The following is a 13,037-nucleotide window of genomic DNA, read 5'->3' as shown; positions in this document are numbered from 1 at the left end:
ATGGTGGCGTACTGGTGACAGGCTGGGCTCAGCTACATCGGATACTTCCAGATCTCTGCAAAAGCAGTGAGAGATGCACTGACAACAGAATTCAAAACAGATGCCAAGAAGACTTCCGGCAGCAGCCTAAAAATTGTGAAAGTGAAAAAGGAATAGTCTACTCTTACTAAAGCTTGAAAAGCTACATTTTCAAGTTGAAGATGTGTGGGCACGTGTTACAGCAGATTGAAAAGGATCTCCCTTCATGGGAAAAAGACATACTTGTTCACAGATCGACAATGACAATACATTGAAGTATGATTCAAAACAACAAAGACAAAGACAAAACCCAACTCTGTGTAGTCTATAAGAAACCCATTTTAAGTATAAAGACACACATAGATTAAAAGCAAATAGAGAGGGGCCCCTGGGTGGCTCAGTCAGGGAAGCCTCCGACTCTTGGTTTCTGCTCAGGTCATGATCTCATGGTTCCTGAGTTCAGACCCTGCTTTGGGCTCTGTGCTGGCAGGGTGGAGCCTGCTTGGGATTCTCTGTCTCCCTCTCTCTCTGCCTCTCTCCTGCTCACACTGCCTCTGTCTCTCTCAAAAATAAATAAATTTTAAAATAAAAGTAAACAGAGAAAGAGGAAACATGCTAACCCGATAACAGCAGAATACACATTCTTCTCAAGCTCACATGGAACGTTCACCAAAATAGACTACCTTCTGGGTCATAAGACACCCTGTAACAAATTTAGAATAATAGAAATCATACATTGTCTGTTCTCAGGCCACACTGGAAATAAACTGGAAATCAACAACAAAAAGCATCTGGAAAATCCCCAAATATGTAGAGATTAAACAATACATTTCTAAATAATACACAGGTCAAAGAATCTCTAGAGAAATATTTCAATATTTTGAGCAAAATTAAAATGAAAACACAATTTATCAAAATTTGTGGGATTCAGCAAAAGTAGTGCTTAAAGGGAAATTGATAACATTGAATGCATATAACAGAAAAGATGAAAGACCTAAAATCAAGAATATAAGCTTTCACTTTAGGGAACTAGAAAACGAAGACCAAATTCATTCCAAAGTAAGCAAAAGAGAAGAAATAATAAAAACTAGAGTAGAAAGCAAAGAAATTGAAAACAGGAAATTAATAGAGAAAATCAATGAAAGCAAAGGCTGGTTCTTGGCAAAGATCAACAAAATTGGTAAACCTCTAGCCAGGCTAAATAAATTTAAATAAAAAAAGATACAGGACACAAATTACTAATATCAGAAATGTAAGAGGGGACATCACTACCAAACTCATGGACACTAAAAGGACAGTAAAGGGGCGCCTGGGTGGCTCAGTCGGCTAAGCGTCCGACTTCAGCTCAGGTCACGATCTCGCGGCCAGTGAGTTCGAGCCCCACGTCGGGCTCTGTGCTGACAGCTCAGAGCCTGGAGCCTGTTTCAGATTCTGTGTCTCCCTCTCTCTCTGACCCACCCCGTTCATGCTCTATCTCTCTCTGTCTCAAAAATAAATAAACGTTAAAAAAAAATTAATAAAAAAGAAAAAAATAAAAGGACAGTAAAGGAATACTATGAACAACTCTATGCCTACAAATGTGATAACCTCAATGAAATGGAACAATTCCTTGATAAGACATAATCTGCCAGAACTCACACATGAAATAGACAATCTAAACAAGTTATTGATAACCTTCCAAACCAGAAAGCATACTGATTCACTGGTTCTGTTCTGTCGTCCTAACTCATTCTATTACATACCATTTTCTTGTTTGTTTGTTTTTGTTTTGTTTTGTTTTGTTTTGAGACAGAGAAAGCTTGCAAGCAGGGGTTTGGGGGGAGGCAGAGAGAGAGGATTTTTTTTGTTTGTTTAATGTTTATTAATTTTTGAGAAAGAGAGACAGAGTGAGAGTGGGGAGGGGCAGGGGGGTGGAGACACAGAATCTGAAGGGGCTCAAGCTCGTGAGCCACGAGATCATGATCTGAGCCTAAGTTGGATGCTTAACCGACAGAGCCCCCCAGGCTCCCTGAGAGAGGGGATCTCAAGGAGGCTCCACATTCAGCATGGAGCCTGACACAGCACTTGATCCCATCACCGGGGATCATGACCTGAGCCAGATTTAAGAATCTGATGCTTAACCAACTCAGCCACCCAGGCACTCTTATTCCATATTCTAACTCCCTCTAATATCAAAAACAGGCAAAAACATTACAAGAAAAGAAACCACAGGCCAATATCTCTCTTGGACATAGGTACACAAATCCTCAACAAAATATTAGCCAATGAAGTCCAACAATGTATAAAGTGGGATGTTTTTGACCACGTGGAATTTATCCCAGGTGTGCAAGGCTGGCTCAACATTTGAAAATCAGTTAATCTATCCTATCAACAGGATAAAGAAGAAGAATCACAAAATCATATCGACACATGTGAAGAAAGCAGGTGACAAAATTGGTAGTAAGAATTTTTGGCCAACTAGGCGTAGAGAGAAACTTCCTCAACCTGATAAAGAACATCTACAAAAACCTACAGTTAAGCCATCAAGTTTGTGGTAATTTGCTATAACAGCCACAGAAAACCAAGATAGGGGTAAGGTGACTACCATGAAGTTTATAATTACTGTATCTGGTACAGCAAGCTATTTCTATCAGCTGTAAAGAGGAGACTTGGACTTGGAGTGCCTGGGTGGCTCAGCCCAACTTCAGCTCAGGTCATAATCTCATGGTTCATAGGTTTGAGTCCTACGTCGGGCTCTGTGCTGACAGCTCAGAGCCTGGAGCCTGCTTCAGGTTCTGTGTCTTCCTTTCTCTCTGCTCCTTCCCCACTCATGCTCTATCTCTCTCTGTCTCTCAAAAATAAATAAACGTTAAAAAATTTAAAAAAAAAGAGAGCAGACTTGGACAAACAATTAAAGATACACAAATGATAAAGCCTTGTTTTTATGAATCCATTTTCAAAAACCTTCATATTCACTCCCTTATTTGATCTTTACAGCCCTATGAAGGAGGCAGAGCTGGTGGTGGTGGAAGGCAGGGACTACACCAAACTTGGGAACACTGACTCCAAGTCAAAACCTTTCTCTTTCCCTGGAGTGTACTCATTATCCCCCATGAATACTTAAGAAGGCAAGGAGGAAGCAAATCCTAATTGAACCCCCTGGATGTCTGGGGCTTCCACATACATTATTTAATTCATTAATTTTCTAAAACATTTATTTACTTGGGGCCCCTGGGTGGCTCAGTCGGTTGAGCATCCGACTTTGGCTCAGGTCATGATCTCGCAGTTGACGAGTTCGAGTCCTGCATCGGGCTCTGTGCTGACAGCTCGGAGCCTGGAGCCTGCTTCGGATTCTGTGTCTCCCTCTCTCTCTGCCCCTCCCCCGCTCACGCTCTGTCTCTCTCTGTCTCAAAAATAAAATATAAACATTAAAAAAAATTAAAAATTAAATAAAACATTTATTTATTTTTGGGGAGAGCACATGCAGGGGAGGGGCAGAGAGAGGGGGACAGAGGATCTGAAGCAGGCTCTGTGCTGACAGGCTGATAGCAGTGAGCCAGATGTGGGGCTCGAACTCACAAACCGCGAGATCATGACCTGAGCCAAAATCAGACGCTCAACCAACTGATCCACCCAGGTGCCCTTCGTTAATTTTTATAACAGGAAAAAGTAGGCATAATCATCGCTATTTTACAGCTTAAGGTACAGAGCTGCTAAACAATTTGTCTAATGGCCCAGAGTCCCCAAAATGGAAGAATTGCATTCAAATGTATTCCTGTGTTATCTGACTCCAGAGTCTGTGCTCCGTCCGCTCACCACCTCATTTCCATCACAATGGGCAAGGACCTTAGCCAATCTTCAGGCTCCTGTTGGCCAATGGCCTGTTATCCATGGAACATTCCCTCTGGCACGGGTGAAGTTCTGGGCAACAGGAGAACCCTGTGGGAGCAACATTTGCTACCTCTGACTTCCTTTGGCTATGTGGGATCCTTTGGCCAAATGGAGCCCCACTCTGAGAGTGAGGAGGACCACATATCTGTGGAAAAGAGCCCTCCCCAAACAATCTCCTGTAACAATGAGGTTGTCTCTTATCCTTAAACAGGAGGATGGAACATCCCCCTAAGATTTGCTTCTCTCTCTCCTAACACTTTATGGCCACAGCGGCAAAGTGACCTGCCTAAAGGTGCCTGGGGCTGGGCTGCCCCTGCGAATCCTGGCTTCCCAGCCGACGACCATGCCCATCGTGGCCTCTGACCAGAGAGGCCTCGATACCATGAGCCAGCACCACAGGGAAGGATCCCTGAGGAGCCAACCAGACTACCTGGCTGCTTGGCGTTCATGATAAGCACATTTATCCGAATAAGCAAAATTAACACAACAACAACAACAAAAAGCAACAAAAACCCCACAAAAACAAAACGAAAATACAAAATTCCCCCAAACTCTGAAACATCTCCTAGGAGACCTGATTGCAGAGTCTAAAATCGGCCTGGGGAAATCACTGGAAAAAACACCCTGGCTCAGCCCTGCTGGGTGAGAGGAGGAAGCCCACGGGACAGGTGTCTGATACGGGGACTGAACAGACCAGTGGAGCAGACAGCCCTCCAGTGCGTCGGGGTTGCAGGGCCTCAGGGACATGGGAGGAAACCATGGTATGAGGTGGCTCTCACCCAGACTGAGGCCCCTGTTTTGCCCAACATCTTCATCCTCGGTGTTCACACCAGTAGCCACCCTCCTGAACAGATGGACGCGCTGACTGACCCAGCCTCAGAAAGGGGAGCTGGGGACATGGCCCAGGATGGCCTGTGAAGATACTACTGACAGTACCTTCTGGTCTTTACTTGGTCTGTGATACTGAAATCGCTCCCTCCAAGACCTTCCCACATCAATGCCTCCTCCAGGGTTCAGATCCGGGTCAGAACACTGGAATCTAGAGATTGAGGAGAGATAGCCATAGGCACCCCTAATCTGAGGGTTACCTCCCCAAACTCTTGTCACTTCCACTGATGCTCCTGCCCTCCCTCCAGACCCCAGAGCCAATAGGTGGAGATCCCTCCCTTTGGGGCCTTCCCTGGACTGACTCTCCATGTCTCTTGTCCCTACAGTCTCCACGGCGATTTGAGAAGCATTGTTGGTAGGGTTGGGGGTGCTTCCTAGTATCCCCCGTATTGCCTTACGTGGCAGGCATGTAGTTTACTAGCCTGTTTTCTACTGGCATAAACTGCTAGAGAGAGGGAAATGCCCACGCCATTCCACTCCTTCTAGGAAGGAACAGAGTTTAGGAACCAGTGACAGTGGCTGTTGAGTCACCGACCTCAAATTCTTTCTGTGCACCAAAAAGTGCCTCCCATAACGCTGATCCACCTTCTCCGACAGAGTAATAAATATAAAATCATTTGCAAAGCACCCTAGAAACCCCGGATAGCCATGGCCAACCTTGTTCTTCCCTTCACGCAAAGCTCAAACTGAAGCTTCCTCTTCAGCAGTTCTAGAAGACTCTTTGGCAAGTCCACGGATCACTCTTCCTGCAGAATCAGGCAAAGAGGAAGATTCATTCCTTTCTGAATAGTCCCAGTCCCTAACCAGTGTTCACCCTCTGCGAGACAAAGACAGCTGGGGAGGAAGGACTGAGTGCTCCGTGAGGTCACTAAATGACCTTCTGAGATGCTCACAGGCCACGTATGGAGTGACATTCCTGCACCACCATGCCAGTGACGTACGTTGACCTGAAAGTGAGTCCAGGGAAAAAGGAAGAGTTAGAGCTCTAGCTGGGATCACTGGAGAGAGCGATGAAGTGTGGGAAATACAGTAAGAAAGTCTAGTAGCTTCCCCTTCTCCGTCCACCTGCCTGCCCCAGCCCTAACCACAGGGAAAACACTGTATCCGATTGAAATATAATGACCTTCAACATCCTTTAATGATGTAATCATACAAGAACTTACACACCTAATTATCAACCACTCGAATGACTTTACCAAATAACATTTCTAGTTCAGAGCAAGCTACGCGGGAAATGGGATGTTGAAATGTTAGGCTCTGTCTCCTCTTTTTCAAATTGCTAATGTCATACGGTATTGAAGAACATTTTCAAAGAAGAGATAAAGTAAAATCTCCCGTAGTCTTCTAACCTTGTCACCACAGTTTTCACACTTGCAGGTCTCCAAATCTTTGTTTACAAGGCACTAAAGCAGACTGGCTCAGAACCCTGGCTCTGTGGTCAGAGACACCTGGCTTCAAGTCCCCAGCCTGTTTATTTATAAATCATGCGACCCTGGGCAAGTTGAATGATCTTTCTGAGCCTTTCTTTCCTCCTCAACAACAAAAAAAATATAAGGAAATGCTTCACAGGGTTGCGGGACACTAAATGACATCAGTGCGAGTGGGGTGCTCAGCGCGGAGCCTGGCACGCAGTAACCATTTTGGACTTGGCGGCTCTCGTTTTCATTGCTTCCTGAAAGTGGCCACGAGCGATTAGATGATGAACCGCATGTAGCTGCAGCAGGTGATGCACAGGAAACACTACCTTGTGGTCAAGATCGGGGACGATCCTCGGAGACCTGGACCAGAATGCTATAGGCACCCTGGCAATGAATGTCGTTCCCGGGCTTCCCCGCCAGAGGCCAACAGTAACTTTGCAGCATCCCTTAGAGGTAAAGCACGTGACGGGGCCGTAAAGAACCGTTAGCAATTTCAGACAGAGAGGTGAATTTTCTGCCACAAGTGTTTGAAAGCCCTGGTGTTAAGGAGTTGGACATCGCGGTGTCGAAAACCACATTTCATTGAGAAAAATATCGATGGGTGTTTTAAAACGTTAACAGGCACGATACAATTAAATGTAAATCGGCACCGAAAGCGTGGAACAGAATGAAAATGTGAACCGAGCCCTTGGCCACACCTGACTCAGTTTCGCAGAATCCACGTGCGGGGGGATTGGAAGTCCAAAGCATGCAGCACAATAATTATGGTTATCGTGTAATGTAAATCCCGTGACTATATGAAATGCCTGTCGAGCTCTCGCTCTGTAGGATGGCTCTGGCCACCTCAGTGTATTCTTTTGCTGTATTATGAAATTTCAAGTAAAAAACGCCTCTGGGTATGATCACAAGCGAACAGCGGATAGTTGAACTAGTTCTAAGTAATGGCTGAAGTCCAGATGCTGGTGCCCAGCTTGGAGGCTGTGAAAGTGACCGACCCTCCTTCCTGAGCTGTGGCTTAAGTGCAGTTTCTTCTTGCCTCAGTCGTCCACTCACTCCATGAGCACGTCTGTAATTGCAACAACCGCTGTGCGCACGCTTCTGTGTTCTTTTTTAATTTACAAAAGACACAAGGATGTATTCTTAGAGGCTGCTGCCTGGTTTCGTGACCCATGATTTCTTAGAGAGTTTTGTATTAATTATCTTGCCTTGAAAGGAGAGCCAAAGAAGATCATGAGGTTGTTCAAAATGTTAAGCTGTAGGGGCGCCTGGGTGGCTCAGTCGGTTGAGCGTCCGACTTCAGCTCAGGTCAGGATCTCGTGAGTTCGTGGGTTCGAGCCCCGCATGGGGCTCTGTGCGCACAGCCTGGAGCCTGCTTCGGATTCTGTGTCTCCCTCTCTCTGCCCCTCCCCCACTCACACTCTGTCTCTCTCTCTCTCTCTCAAAAATAAATAATAAAACATTAAAAAAAATGTTAAGCTGTAGAAGGCGTTCTGTGGGGCAAGAGGGTAGACCGTATCTGGAGACGGAGGCTTCCTTCTCCAGTTTTACCTGTTTCCTTTGTTGATAACAGAGTTAAAACAACAAGGAGCAGGTCCCATCCCGTGGCCTTGTATTGCCCTTAGGAAGGATGGCTCCCAGCTCCCTGTTCTGACGATAGAACCAGGGTAAAGGCCATTAAAATGCTAATCCTTGGCCTTGTCTGGACCCTACGCGGCTGGGATATTAAACCCTGTGTGCTCAGATGGCACCCTGAGACCTAGCCGTCCTTCTCCAGCTTTCCTTCTGGACAGCGCGTCTCACAGGGACTTCCCCACATCCTGTAGGGTCCACCATTCTACACTGGGATGGAAGGCTGGGAGAAAGAGGGGCAATCACATTGCTTCCTACGTTGCTTACTGAATTCTTCAAAATACAAGAGTCTACTTGAAGAGTCTGGGTTCTAAATTCAGCTTGTTCACACAGGAATGCCAGGTCACGGGTGTGGAGAATCCCATCACATAAACAGCTTATCTTTCCCACGAGCTCTGTAGCGGGTCTAGATCTTCCTATTACTATCCCCAATTCACAGATGAGGAAACTGAGGCTTAGGAGCTAAAAAGTTGCCTGAGGCCACGCAATGAATAAGAAACAGGGAAAGCACTGGAACTTTTTTTTTTTAATTTTTTTTTTAACATTTATTTATTTTTGAGACAGAGACAAAGCATGAACGGGGGAGGGGCAGAGAGAGAGGGAGACACAGAATCAGAAGCAGGCTCCAGGCTCTGAGCCAACAGCCCAGAGCCCGACACGGGGCTCGAACTCACGGACCGCGAGATCGTGACCTGAGCCGAAGTCGGACGCTCAACCGACTGAGCCACCCAGGCGCCCCGGAAAGCACTGGAACTTAAGGTCTGCCACCTCCTGCCAGACTGGCCTGGGCTACATGCTGCCTAGCAAAGTCTTTATCATTCTTTCTGGGCTCTGCTCCCCATATTCTTTTTTTTTGCAATTTTTTTTCTATTTATTTGATTTATTTTTTTAGTTTGAATTCAAGTTAGTTAGCACATAGTGCAACAATGATTTCAGGAGTCGATTCCTTGGTGCCCCTGACCCACTTAGTCCATCCCCCCTCCCCCACCCCCTCCAGTAACCTTCAGTTTGTTCTCCAGATTTATGAGTCTCTTCTGTTTTGCCCCCCTCCCTGTTTTTATATTATTTTCACTTCCTTTCTCTTATGTTCATCTGTTTTGTATCCTAAAGTCCTCATATGAGTGAAGTCATATGATATTTGTCTTTCTCTGACTGACTGATTTTGCTTAGCATAATACCCTCTAATTCTATCCACATAGTTGCAAATGGCAAGATTTCGTTCTGTTTGACTGCCAAGAAATACTCCATCGTATAGATATACCACATCTCCTTTATCCATTCATCCATCGGTGGACATTTGGGCTCTTTCCATCCTTTGGCTGTTGTTGAAAGTGCTGCTATAAACATGGGGATGTGTGTGTCCCTTCAAAACAGCATCCTTGTATCCTTTGGATAAATACCTAGTATCTGCACCCCATATTCTAACGTATTTATTATTCTCTCTGACTCTCGACTTCTTTGGTATTTCCTGTTCTCTTCTTAGGAACTGCCTCCGTCTGCCCTTAAGGCCTCCTCTTTCCCCCTCCCTTGGCCCCACTCCCATCAACCCTTTGAACTCTCCAGCTTGCCGGCCACTTCTGGCCTCTGGCTCCCATCCATGATCGCTGCTTTCTTTGCTGACTTTTGCAGCTACCAGTCTTCCGCAAAGACCCATGCTGGGCCTGCCACAGGCATGGCCCTGCTCTGCTTGTCCTGGATTTCACCTTGAGGCCCTCAGATCTCGACACTTACGCTGTCCAGGGGCGTCTGGGTGGCGCAGTCGGTTAAGCATCCGACTTCAGCCAGGTCACGATCTCGCGGTCCGTGAGTTCGAGCCCCGCGTCAGGCTCCGGGCTGACGGCTCGGAGCCTGGAGCCTGTTTCCGATTCTGTGTCTCCCTCTCTCTCTGCCCCTCCCCCGTTCATGCTCTGTCTCTCTCTGTCCCAAAAATAAATAAACGTTGAAAAAAAAAAAAAACCTTACGCTGTCTGTTCTCAAAAATCTCTAAGACCTTAAATATTTGGCCCCACCAGCAGCCGGTTCTAATTCTTCCTCTAACGATCACTGCATGTGATAACTCCTGCTGCCGCCCAAAGTCCCTGAGGGTTCAGGTTTGACCTGACCCCAGTGAAGCCTTTTCTAATTGCAGAAGTGTTTGTAGCTGAAGGAGCATGGAGTCAGAAAAATATGAATTATACCTACAGGGACACTAGTCGTGTGACCTGGGATAAATCACATTATTGGTAAAACTCACTTTTCCCATCTATAAAATAGCGCACTGCGCGTTTCCTCATGTCACAGATGCCACTACATGCTGCCCAGGTCTGAGAACCAAAGCAACCATTTCCCAGTTGCTAGAAGCAGCCGGGGAGTCCCTCCTCGGGACCTGCCCTCTGCCAGTTCCTTCCCTGAGCGCCACCTACATCCAACAACTGGTCAGGTGGTCACTGAAAGAACATAAAAGTCTCGTCCCCTTGCCGCGATTTGGAGTGGCCTTTAGGAGGCATCCCAGCTCTGGAGGTCCTCAGATAGTCAGGTGAGGCCTTTGTTCCAACCGTTTCCAGAGTTCAACCCTTCCCTCTGCTCAACCCTTTGTCCTTCACTTCCCACAGGTATTGACCTTCACAAGTACTCGGGTACACTTCCTGCTCACCAGTCTCCATTTCAGAGTCTACTTTGGGGGGAACCTGACCTTAAATGTCTCATATATTTGTATATTTTCCAAGTGGTAAAACAACATAGTGTATATGAAGTACAGCATTTGACATAACATGGGCACTCGATATTTGTCAGTTCCCTCCTTTCCCTCATTGTTTCATCTTTCATTCATTCCTAAGGAAACTCTGCCTGGAGAACCGAGGCCTTCCAACAGGAGGCAATGTCCCTTCTTCTGCCTGCTCAGAAAGCTCTTTTTCACACACAAATAATTAAACGCATTCTTGGACAGTTGTTCATCTTCTTGATGGAAGCCACCAAAAGTTGTAAGCTGCTAAGTGACCATATTTCATATTTCTGCTTCGGAAAGATTACTTCAGCCACAGTATGGGAGAGATGTAGGTAAACTGGAGGCAGGGAGATGATTAGAATAATGGTCTCCACTAAGGAAGTGATAGAGGTGGGAGACAAGGTAGTCCTTGGAAGACTCATTTCACAGGTGGATTTTGTAGGATTTGGTGACTGACTGGACAGAGAGGGGCCTGTATACAATGGCCTTTAGATTATGGTGTAGTCTTTAGGCATATAACAATGCCAGTCTCTGAGCTAGGAAGTATAGGAAGTAAAGATAACTTTGGGACAAAATTGGGAGCAAAGGTATAAGATTAGTTTGTTGGCTTGGGATATGTTCAGTTTAAGTGTCTGTGGTTCATCCAGATAGAGCTTTCCAGAGAGTACTTGAACGTACAGAGCTCAATTTCAGAGGAGAGGTATAATGTGGGGAAATACACACACACACACACACACACACACACATACAACCTTAGAAGCTATTTTTCTATCTCCCTCTTCTCACCATCAGGAAGCTGAGATTTAGAGGTTAACACTTCTGAGGGACTTGCCAGAGGCAACATGGCCAGGTTTTACAAAGCCATGACCAGAAACCAGGTCTCTTCAGTCTAGGTCAACAAACCCACCCCCTCACTGAGTTTCATTTTGTTCTATTTATATTTGTATTTCCCCAATCTAACAATGCCTGACATACAGTAGGTGTTTAAAATATTTGTGTGATAGACATGCTAATTACAACCATTCTCTGAGGTAGGGCCGGCCTCTCCTCTTCACATCATCACTGGCATTACATCTCAGCAGTATCTTGGAAGTCATCAGACCTAGGGAAGTCCTATTTAGCCACCAAATTTGCATTTCCCCAGGTACCTTCCAATTCCCCTCTACTTCCTCTGAGAGCAAAACCTCTATTGTGCAGGTCATAGCCAGGGGCAAGCTTTGTGCGGGGTCCACAGACCTGAATGGAAGATTGATAGAAGCGAGAAGGATAGAAAGAAAGTATTATTTTAGGTACAGAGATCACGTAATCAATTCCCTCTTATTTTATACTTGGAAAAACTTAGGCCAAGAGATCTTGTCTCGATTCACTCAAATTAAAGTCCTGAGCCTGGGAAAAAGGAGGGAACAGTATGAGACAGAAGAAGAAGAAGAAGAAGAAGAAGAAGAAGAAGAAGAAGAAAAGCAACTAATACTTATGGAGTATTTACTGTATGCCAGATTTTTGCTGAATGATTTACTAAGGTAAACTCATTTAATCCTGATGGAAAAAAGCAACCACTTTTTTTCACGTGAGGTAACTGAGACTAGAAAGTTCACTTTTCCTGAGGTTCTAAAACTTGTAATTGGTGGGTATTGGGATTCAGACCCAAGATGTCCGACTCTAGAGTTGATGCTCTTCCAGAGGCTTCCACTGGTGGTTCCAGATGTTAGGTACAAGCCTACAAGTGGAACTCATTCCAGTGCTTTTTTGAGGTGCCAACAAGACCTCCAATGCTGCCATTTTAGCAAGTCTTGCAAAATTCAGTGGTCTGGGGTTTGAGAGAATCCAGGAGACTTTATGAACATAGGAGAGAAAATAGATCAAGTCCCAAAGAGCTCTCAGTGGGCATCAGTAAATCTCAAAGGAGAGAGAAAGCATCTTTGACTTCCAGCGTCAGCTCTGCTGGTAACTTGTTACATGGACTTGGGCATGCCACTTCCCCTTCTTGGTCTTCCAGGATTCAAGAAAATATGGGGAAATACAAATTTTGTGGGCTTCCCTGCTGATGATTTCCGAGTCTCCTCTGTAATAATCATCTCCACCTAACAGGGGACAAAAAGAAATAATGTATGGGGGAGGGAGAGAGTCTCATCCCCAAGAAGTGGTTTTTGGGCTTTGGAGAAGCAACAATTGGTTTGAATCTTGAAAAATGAGTAGGAGTTTTTGGGCAAACAAGGCAGGGTGGGGGAAGGGGAGATTCCAGGAAATACAAAAGCTTGAGTAAAGGCACTGGGTGAATTTGGGGAACTACAAGTAGTTCGGGAAGGTTGCAGCATTGTTGCAAGGGAGGGGCCAGGCTAGAAATTAGACAGAAGAAATCCACAGAAGCCAAGTCATGTAGGGATTAGTAGTCACCCTCAGGCCCTTTAAAGCACCTATCTTTGAAGATTCTAAGCATGGAGATGTCACAGTCAAACGTGTGTTTTAAAAAGACCCTTCTGCTTTGGAGTGCCTAGGTGGCTCAGTCAGTT

General features: G+C 45.5%; 1 pseudogene; it reads left to right on the top strand.

Annotated features, from left to right (window-relative positions):
- Positions 1 to 156, top strand: LOC124521698 (ATP synthase subunit epsilon, mitochondrial-like; annotated as a pseudogene).
- The last annotated feature ends 12,881 nt before the right edge of the window (positions 157 to 13,037 follow it).

This window comes from Lynx rufus, unplaced genomic scaffold, assembly GCF_022079265.1.
Source record: "Lynx rufus isolate CCGP_SWC_20201006 ecotype Redwood Valley unplaced genomic scaffold, mLynRuf1.p SCAF_31, whole genome shotgun sequence".
In the NCBI taxonomy this organism is placed as follows: domain Eukaryota; kingdom Metazoa; phylum Chordata; class Mammalia; order Carnivora; family Felidae; genus Lynx; species Lynx rufus.
This window is presented reverse-complemented; position numbering and strand designations above follow the sequence as displayed.